The sequence below is a fragment of the Oryctolagus cuniculus genome, chromosome 7 (genome assembly GCF_051225735.1).
Source record: "Oryctolagus cuniculus isolate XC-2025 breed Fujian yellow rabbit chromosome 7, ASM5122573v1, whole genome shotgun sequence".
Classification (NCBI taxonomy): domain Eukaryota; kingdom Metazoa; phylum Chordata; class Mammalia; order Lagomorpha; family Leporidae; genus Oryctolagus; species Oryctolagus cuniculus.
Window position 1 is genome coordinate 2,618,529 of NC_142873.1, and position 10,765 is coordinate 2,629,293.

The 10,765-nt window shown below is 37.9% G+C and overlaps 1 long non-coding RNA gene across 13 annotated transcripts in view; it reads right to left on the reverse strand.

The window, feature by feature from the left end:
* The window catches only part of LOC149125258 (uncharacterized), a 140,667-nt gene that overhangs the window by 98,300 nt on the left and 31,602 nt on the right, over positions 1-10,765 (reverse strand). For 6 of the 13 annotated variants that reach the window (XR_016236862.1, XR_016236860.1, XR_016236863.1 and 3 more), the window contains exon 3: positions 1,948-2,025. The exons of 4 other annotated variants lie outside the window; for them this stretch is intronic. This is a non-coding gene — a long non-coding RNA (uncharacterized LOC149125258). Of the gene's footprint in view, positions 1-434; positions 743-1,261; positions 1,558-1,947; positions 2,026-10,310; positions 10,634-10,765 lie in introns of those variants that run through there. 3 more of the 13 variants (XR_016236867.1, XR_016236864.1, XR_016236865.1) reach the window with 3 other exon arrangements.

Sequence of the window (10,765 nt, forward strand, 5' to 3'; positions counted from 1 at the left end):
ATAAAGGAAAGCCAGTGATCTTGCCAGGACCTACACATGCAAATGTAACATCTACGTACATAATTTCAATGATGAAAAACACAAAAATTACAAAAAGCAAAAACCACAGTACAAACCATGTCCTTCCCCCTCTGAACAGAAAAACATGTCTCACAGCAGAAGATAACAGGCAAATTACTTTCCCAAATGTCACTTCTTCCCTCCAGCCACTAGTGGGAGGCAAAGACCATGTTGAAGAAAGAAGATGGTCACATGTGCCCCCAGTGCCCCCCCCCCTTCAAGTCAAGCCAGTGGCCACCTCCATGAGGGCGCTGTCCTTTCATAATGTGAGCCAAGACTGAAACCACACCTGGGCCTCAGTATGCTATGGTCTCACGGGAAAATGGAATCAAATACAACATGCATTTTTTGTGAAATCCTTTTAGACCCATCCCATAATGCTCATGATGCGATTCTGCAATAAACCTTGCTTATTTTGATCTGATAGTCTGAATGGGCACAGCTAATCCTGACTTGCTTCTTCACCCATATCCCCTTAACTAGAACATGATTTAAATCTCAACCAACACAAAAACAGATCACTGAATACAGGCACACTGTTCTTATCTATACACCAAATACTGAGCTGATATTCTTGATCCAGTTGATTCTTGATCCATTGCATTTTCATTAACAGTGTTACAGAGAGAAGCCTTCTGAATCACTTCTCTTGTTAAATATCATAATGTGTTGGACAAGCAACCTCAGAAAAAAAACAAAACCATTTATGAGCCATCAACCAGTCCTCATTTATCCTCTAATGAGTAGCAAGGCAGGGAAACACACAGCAACAAAACAACCCCTAGAAGACTGTGAAGTCAAAGATCCTTGTGGCTCATCACAAAAGTGGGGAAAACTCATCTAAAAGACAACGAATCCATCAGAAATGTCTTGGAATCCATCAGAAATGTCTTGAGCATGATTCCTAAAGAGCTCCCTCTTGACTGCAAGATAAGAGGTGCCTTGCTCAGACATGAGAACAGAAACTAGAGGAGAGAGAGCAGTTTAACTGGGCTGGACTCTGGAATTGCTCGGGACTTGAACTGGCGCCTATATAGGATGCCAGCACTGCAGACAGCAGCTTTACCAGCTTTGCCATAGTGCTGGCCCCACCAGGCTGTTTTTATGATAACTGAGCTGTATATCTTGCAATTGGTATTGTGATGCCTCCAGCTTTGATTCGTTTAAGATTGCTTTAGCTATTCAGGGTCTCCTGGTTTTTTTTCTTTTTTCTTTTTTCTTTTTTCTTTTTTTTCCTCCTTTGGACGGGTAGAGTTATAGACAGAGACAGAGAGAGAGAAAGGTCTTCCTTCCATTGGTTCACTCCCCAAATTGCCGCAACGGCTGGCGCTGTGCTGATCGGAAGCCAGGAGCCAGACGCTTCTTCCTGGTCTCCCATGCGGGTGCAGGGCCCAGGCACCTGGGCCATCCTCCACTGCCCTCCTGGGCCACAGCAGAGAGCTGACTGAAAGAGGAGCAACGAGGACTAGAACCCAGCGCTCATATGGGATGCCGGTGCTGCAGGCAGAGGATTAATAAAGTGAGCCACAGCACTAGCCCCTCCTATTTTTCCATAACCCTTTGTATACACAGAAAATACTGTGGCTGAAAGACAACTTATGTAATTAGCCCCATTCACAATAGCTAAAAAGAATTGAAATATATTACAATAAATTTAACCAAGGAGGAGAAAGATCCCTACAATGAAAATTATGTAAATAATACTTAAGACTTGGTGCCATGACTGGGAAAGGATTGGGTTCATCACTGGACTCTTAAAATTCTCTCCTAGGACCATGAATGTGAACATAGTGTTCCTTTACTTCACTCCTCAGTTGTAGATTTGTGACACGCTGATGTATCAGACTCCTAACGCATTGCTGCTGACACACTTCTGTTAACACTCACCAGGACAGATTTGATTCCTAGGACTCAGAGCATTCTCTCTGTAGGTGAGTGTCCTGGGGTTGGTTTGAAAGGTACTTCCTAGAACCAAATAAATAAATAAATATTTTTAAAAAATGAAAAGGAGAGAATTTTAGTTTAATAAGTTTCATTGTGCAAAAAATTAGTATGCATGTATATTTAAACATATTTAACTATGAGGTGAATATAGCAAATGTTAAAAGTTGTTAAATTGGGGGCCAGCATTGTGGTGCAGTGGGTTGAGCCACTGCTTGTGATGCTGGCATCCTACAGCATAGTGCCAGCTTGAATACTGGCCGCTGTGCTTCTGATCCAGCTTCCTGCTAATGCACTTGGGAAGGCAGCAGAAGATGGCTCAAATGTTTGGGCTTCTGCCACTCAAGTGGGAGATCAAGATCCATACTTTACACCTTACACAATAATCCATGCAAAATGGATCAAAGATGTAAATCTATGACCCAAAACCATCAAATTATTAGAGAACATTTGGGAAGCCCTCCAAGACATGGCATAGGCCAAGACTTACTGGAAAAGACTGCAGAGGCACAAGCAATCAAAGGCAAAATTAACAAATGGGATTACATCAAATTGAGAAGGTTCTGTACTGCAAAAGAAACATTCAGCAAAGTGAAGAGACAACTGAGAATGGGAGAAATTATTTGCAAACTATGCAACTGATAAAAGATTAATAACCAGAATATATAAAGATAAACTCAACAGTAACAACACAAACAGCCCAGTGAAGAAATAGGCAAAGGACTTAAACAGACATTTTTCAAAAGAGAAAATCCAAGTGGCCAACAGACACATGAAAAAATGCTCAGGATCACTAGCCATCAGGGAAATACAAATCAAAACCACAATGAGGTTTCATCTCACCCCCATTAGAATGGCTTTCCTACAGAAATCAACAAACAACAAATGCTGGTGAGGATGTGGGGAAAAAGGTATCCTGGTCCACCATTGGTGGGAATGTAAACTGGTAAAGCCACTATGGAAGACAGTATGGAGATGCCTCAGAAATATGAATATAGACCTACCACATGACCCAGCCACCCCCCCATTGAGAATTTACCCAAGGGAAATGAAATCAGCATATGAAAGAATAATCTGTATTCCCATGTTCATTGCAGTTCAATTTATAATATTTAAGATATTAATCAACCCTCAAGTTCATCAACTGAAGACTGGACAAAGAAATACTACACAGTAGAAAAAATTAAATACTACACAGTGGAAAAAACAAAAATCCTGTCATTTGCAACAAAATGGATGCAACTGGAAAACATTATACTTAGTGAAATAAGCCAGTCCCAAAAGGACAAATACCATATGTTTTCTCTGATCTGTGGTAACTAATAGAGTACTACAGAAGTGAAACTGACACTTTAAGATGTGTTGACACTGAATAGCTCATCTCAACAGTTACAGAATAGTTTTTTTCATATTTGTTGAACTCTTTACTTAGCATGGGGACCATCTTATATGTATAAAATTAATTGAAAATAGATCTAAGTATAAAATAAGAATGGGAATAGGAGAGGGAGGGAAAAGAAGGGTGGCAGTGCATTTGGGAGGGCGGGTAAGTTGCTAAGAATCGCTATGTTCCTAAATTTGTATTTATGAAATGCATGAAGTTTGTATACCTTAAAAATAAGGTTTCTGGGCAAAAAAAAAGTTTGAAAATAAAATTAAAAATAAAAAGAAGAAACAAATCTACCAAAGCTAAAGGGAAAGAAATAATTACAAAGAAATAGATGCAGATTATCACAGATATTTCAGTATATATGAAGAAGATTGAAGGATGAAGGGATGCAAAAATATAAGGAGATTAGATACTAAGCCTGGAATAATACTATGTAAAAATATGCAAAGCATCACATTTAATAATTCTCTTCACCAAAAGAAAATCAGATGAAAATGCTAAATTTTTGTAATTTTTACTTTTATGTATTTGAGCTGCCAAGATACAAAGGGTGAGAGTTATATACAGAAATACAGATGGAGAGCCATTATCACTGGCTGATTTAACTCCAGGCAGGCCAAAACCAGGATCGTGTAGTTGCACAAGGCTCTCCCACATGGGTGGGAGATAGTCAATTAGGTGACCCATCAGCTGATATCTCTGAGGGTAAGTATTAGCCGGAACATGGAATCAAACAGATACAGGATTCCAAACCAGACACTGTGACATGGTATTCTGGCAACACAAATGGTGACTTAACTGCTGTACAAAATACTTCAGGAAAGTTTTTACTTTCATAAAATACCCTTCCATTTGTGTAGGATGCACTGCCCATTACATGATCTCTTTTGGGATTTTTCTTAATTTCTTCCCAAGTTATCTGTTCAACAGGAAGTATTTTAGAAATAGCATGATTTGCTAAACAGAGCTCTTTTCTAGACATTTGGGACATCTTAGTGCTCAATGGTCAGGATTTGAGGTCATAATTATGTAAAATTAGCATTGAACATGAAGCCAGAATTTGCGATGCCTGGCTTTGAGTGATGGCTGTTTCTCATACAGTTTCCTGAAAATGCCCACACTGGGAACCATCACATAATGGTGGAAGAACTCAAGTCTCTTATTCTCACATGGTAGATCCATTTCAGTTCCACACACTTGATTTCAGAATAGTCCAGTCTCAACAATTTCCAACATTTAGGGAGTGAACCAATAGATGGTAAATATTTGCCTTTCCATCACTGTCCCTCTGATAGTTTTGCCTTCAATTTATATAAATTTATATATACATATAGATAGATAAATTCATAAGAAGAATGAGCATAGTTAGAAGCATCCAAAGGCAGGAGTGGAGAACAGAGAACTAGAATATACTGGACTAGGACTTGAAAGAAACTGTCAGAAAGATGACTTTCTAGGATTCTCAGCTTTGGAAAGGATTTTCATTACCACTCCATAGTCAAAGCCTGAAATTACAATGTCAGAAATAGCTGTAAATTCACAGCTACATGTTGAATCTGACCAGTTTTAGATGGCCAGATTACATTTTTATTACGCTTGTGAGTTGACTGGTAGCTTTCAAAGGAAAGAATTTGGTATGAAGCTATTTCTACTCTAAAAATGTTTATTAAGCATTCACATTTGCATTTAATTTCCCTCAACATCACTTCCATCATTATAAAGATGTAAATATACTAGTATATTGCAAAAATTGAGTTATGTTTGGGCATACAAAATTGTATGTGAAGTGGCACCCATGTCTTTAGACTTGTTATTTTTCATTAATTCATTTACAAACGCATCTTATTCTCTATTATTCCTAGTATTCCTATTATTCCTGGAGTATGAAAATATGTTTTCACTTTTCAGATACTCAGCTTTGCATGCTGATACTAATAGTCACATACCCAGCTTTGGCCATTTGCTGAGTCCCTGTTCTGTATGTACCTGGCACAGTGTGAGACACTCCACACACACACTGACTGCAAAGAGAAAATGTCCTTAATAAGGCCCAATGGAGTGCTTCAACACAGAGGTTGTCTGCAAATAACAGGAACAATTTTGTTTTCTTCCATTTCCCTTTGAATTAAGGCATTTTTCAGAATAGAAACAATGAGGACTAAGGGAAAGAACACTATTTCAAAAGCCACAGAAAACAACGAACACAGATTTCTCAAAAATAATACAGACAAGTCACTGAACAGGAAGCAACACAAAACAAACAGGAACAACAAACCTGAAACAGGGTGTGGAACAGATATGATTACCAGAGCTATGTGTCTTACAGAAGAAATCATGTGTCATGCAAAGAACCAAGAAACCATCTCTCTTTTACCAGAAGTGGAAAAATTAATAGAAAATCTGTAGAATGAAAAAAATATTGAGTATTGTATACAATAAAATAAAGCAATAGAAAAATATCTAGAGGAAATTAGGGAAATGATGCATGAAAAAGATTAAAATATCAATAAATAGAAACTAGAGAAAGGAATCAAACAAATCTGAGCTGGAAAAGACTACCTAAAATTCACTAGAAAAAACGATTTGAGTGGGCAGAAGATAATCAAGTGTGAATATAGGATTAAAAACATGAAGAAAAATATACATACATATAAGCAGACAAATACTATTTACAAGACCAATGAGACACTATCAGGAACATCAAATGTGGTCTAATATAAATTACACAAAATACTGGGAAATTAAAAGGAAGAAAGAACATTTGAAGAAACAATGTCTGAAAAATTGCCAATGGGAGGAAAGACATGAGTCTACAACAGCCCAGAAGCTAAAACACTCTAAGAGCATAAATTCCAAGTTTTGTACAGAGAGATTTTATATTCAAATTGTAAAAAGATGATGTTTTAGCCATATTTCTGGCCTGCTGCTTAAGATGCCAGTTAGAACACCCTCAGGCCACATCAGAGTACCTGTGTTCAAGTCTCAGCTCTGCCTGCTGATTCCAGCATCCTGCTAATTGTAGCCATTGTTGGGCTGCAGAGACAGATCAAGTAGTTTGGTTGTTTACACTGGCATGGGAGAACTGGAGTAAGATCTCCACTCAGGTTTGAGATCTCCAGCTATTGCAGGCCTTTGAGGGGAATGAACTGCCAATAGAATCACTCTCTCACTAACTCTGATTCATTCATATTCATATTATCATTCTCTCTCTCTCTCTCTCGCTGCCCCTCCCTCCCTCCCTACTCCACTTCCTCTCTCCTTTAATAACAGTATTAATCTCAAACAACAAATCATCTAAGATCATCCAAAGAGGAAAGACTCATCACATTCAAGGGAGTCTCAATAAGCTTAAGTCATTAGATACCATGGAGGAAATGATTGTGAGTGAAAACTCACTGCCAAGGAGGGTACATTTGGCAACACTATTCTTTTTTTTCCTTTTCAACTTTTATTTAATAAATATAAATTTCCAAAGTACAACTTTTGATTTATAGCAGCTTTTCCCCCCATAACCTACCTCCCACCCACAACCATACCATCTCCCACTCCCTCTCCCATCCCATTCTTCATCATGATTCATTTTCAATTATCTTTATATACAGAAGATCAACTTAGTATATACTAGGTAAAGATTTCAACAGTTTGCACCCACACAGAAACACAAAGTATACAGTACTGTTTGAGAACTAGTTATACCGTTAATTTGCATTGTACAACACATTAAGGGCAGAGATCCTACATGGGGAGCAGGTGCACAGTGACTCCCATTCTTGATTTAACAATTGACACTCTTATTTATGACATCAGTAATCACCCAAGGCTCTTGTCATGAGCTGCCAAGGCTATGGAAGCCTCTTGAGTTCACCAACTCCTATCTTTTTTAGACAAGGCCATAGTCAAAGTGGAAGTTCTCTCCTCCCTTCAGAGAAAGGTACTTCCTACTTTGATGGCCCATTCTTTCCGCTGGGATTTCACTCACTTTATTTAGGTCATTTTTTTTTTTTTGCCACAGTGTCTTGGCTTTCCATGCCTGAAATACTCTCATGGGCTTTTCAGCCAGATCCGAATCCCTTAAGGGCTGATTCTGAGGCCAGAGTGCTGTTTAGGACATCTGCCATTCTAGGAGTCTGCTGTGTATTCCACTTCCCATGTTGGATCATTCTCTCCTTTTTAATTCTATCAGTATTAGCAGACACTAGTCTTGTTTATGTGATCACTTTGACACTTAATCCTATCTTTTTGATCAATTATGAACTGTAACAGATCAATTTGACTGGCTTTGGTACTTGCCACCTTGATGGGATTGAATTGGAATCCCTTAGCACGTTTCCAGCACTATTAGGGGTATGTCCAAGTGAGCATGTACTGAACTGTACATCTCCTCTCTTTCTTATTCCCACTCTTACATTTAAAGGGATTTTTCAGTTAAATTTAAACACCTAAGAATAACTGTGTGGTAATTAAAGAGTTCAACCAATGGTATTAAGTAGAACAAAAAAACAAAACACTAAAAGGAATAAAATAGTAAGTTATTCCTATACAGCCAGGACAAGGGGTGTTGAACTCCCTGTTTCTCATGGTGTCCATTTCGCTTCAACAGGTTTCCTTTTAGGTGCTCAGTTGTCACCCACCAATCAGGGAGAACATACGATATTTGTCCCTTTGGGGCTGGATCATTTCACTCAGCATGATGTTTTCCAGATTCCTTCATTTTGTTGCAAATGACCGGGTTTCATTGTTTTTGACTGCTGTATAGTATTCTATAGAGTACATGTTCCATAATTTCTTTATCCAGTCTACTGTTGATGGGCATTCAGGTTGATTCCATGTCTTAGCTAGTGTGAATTGAGCTGCAATAAGCATTGAGGTGCAGACAGCTCTTTTATTTGCCAATTTAATTTCCTTTGGGTAAATTCCAAGCAGTGGGATGGCTGGGTTGTATGATAGGGCTATATTCAGGTTTCTGAGGAATCTCCAAACTGACTTCCATAGTGGCTTTACCAGTTTGCATTCCCACCAACAGTGGGTTAGTGTCCCTTTTTCCCCACACCTCACCAGCATCTATTGTTGGTAGATTTCTGTATGTAAGTCATTCTTTTTTTTTAACTTTTATTTAATGAATATAAATTTCCAAAGTACGACTTATGGATTACAATGGCTTCCCCCCCATACCGTCCCTCCCACCCACAACCCTCCCCTTTCCCACTCCCTCTCCCCTTCCATTCACATCAAGATTCATTTTCAATTATCTTAATATACAGAAGATCAGCTTAGTATACCTTAAGTAAGGATTTCAACAGTTTGCTCCCACACAGAAGCATAAAGTGAAAAATAATAGATGATTTTTTTTAAATGATGATGAAATCAGATCAGACCTATTGTCATGTTTAATCCCAGTGAGAGTCAAATTGGGAATTGATAATTTTTTTTTTACAGAAGATCAGTTTAGTATGCATTAAGTAAAGATTTCAACAGTTTGCACCCCCATAGAAACACAAAGTGAAATATATTGTTTGAGTACTCGTTATAGCATTAAATCTCAATGCACAGCACATTAAGGACAGAGATCCTACATGAGGAGTAAGTGCATACAGAAACCTCATTGTGGTTTTGATTTGCATTTCCCTGATTGCTGGTGATCCTGAACATTTTTTTCATTTGTCTGTTGGCCATTTGGATTTCCTCTTTTGAAAAATGTCTATTGTGGTCCTTGGCCCATCTCTTAAGTGGGTTGTTTTGTGGTTGTGGAGTTTCTTGATCTCTCTGTAGATTCTGGTTATTAATCCTTTATCTGCTGCATAATTTGCAAATATTTTTCCCATTCTGTTGGTTGCCTCTTCACTTTCCTGTTTCTTTTGCAATACAGAAACTTCTCAATTTGATGCAATCCCAAGTGTTTATTTTGGATTTGACTGCCTATGCTCCGTGGTCTTTTCCAAGAAGTCTTTGCCTGTGCCTATATCTTGCAGGGTTTCTCCAATGTTCTCTAATGGTGTCAGGTCATAAATTTAGGTCTTTCATCAATGTCAAGTGGATTTTTGTGTAAGGTGTAAGGTAGGGGTCTTGCTTCATGCTTCTGCACAAGGAAATCCAGTTTTCCCAGCAGCATTTGTGGAATAGACTGTCATTGCTCCAGGAATTGGTTTTAGATCCTTGATCAAATATAAGTTGGCTGTAGACGTTTAGATTGATTTCTGGTGCTTCTATTCTGTTCCATTGTTCTGTTTCTGTACCAGTACCATGCTGTTTTGATTATAACTGCTCTGTAGTATGTCTTGAAATCTGTTATTGTGATGCCTCCAGCTTTTTTTAGTTGTACAAGATTGCTTTAGCTATTCAAGGTCTCCTGTGCCTCCACATGAATTTCAACATCATTTTTTCTAGATCTGAGAAGAATATCTTTGGTATTCTGATTAGCATCATATTGAATCTATAAAATGCTTTTGGGAGAATGGACATTTTGATGATATTGATTATTCCAATCCATAAGCATGGAAGATTTTTCCATTTTTTGGTATTCTCTTCTATTTCTTTAAGATTTTTTTAATTCTCATAGAGATCTTTGACATCCTTGGTTAAGTTTATTCCAAGATATTTGATTGTTTTTGTAGCTATTGTGAATGGGATTGATCTTAGTTCTCAGTTGTGGCATTGCCTGTGCATATAAAGGCTGTTAATTTTATATCCTGCTACTGGCAACACTATTCTTAAAATTCATGAAAAATTTAAGACTTGCTCAGGCTCAGATAAAGTAAAGCTGAGAGACTTCAACACTGTAACTTTCCTACAGAAAAGGAAAACTTTAGATGGAAATGAAGAAAATAGGCAGAAACTCAAGGCTATATGACAGTTCTAGAAAAAGAACTATTTAGGAAATGAAAACAGTGTTATTATATTTATTAGTTTTAATATAACTTCATCTATACACTTAGTTTTTCATTTCACATGCTGAGTGACAGTGAATGAAGCAGACACAGGTAGACACAGAGAACCCCCAACTACTGGTAATCTGCCAAAGTCTGTGGAGCCAGGAACTCAATCTGCTTCTCCCACATGGACAGAGAGGATCCAACTACTTGTTCCTTCTTCTGCTGCCTCCCAGGTAGCACATCAGAAAGAAGTTGGAATTAGGAGTGGGGCCCAGACTCAAACACAGGCACTCCTATTTGAATTATGGGCATCCTAGTAGCTGATTTAACTGCTTCTTCACCAAATGCCCACCAATGAGTTCATATTTATATCCTATAACATTGAGAATGTAAAAAAAAAAAACACATTTAATTATAAACATTTTATACCACACATGTTTAACCATATCAGTGACAAAAAATTAGATCAAGCTTGACACAAATTATTTAACAGAGACCATGCACT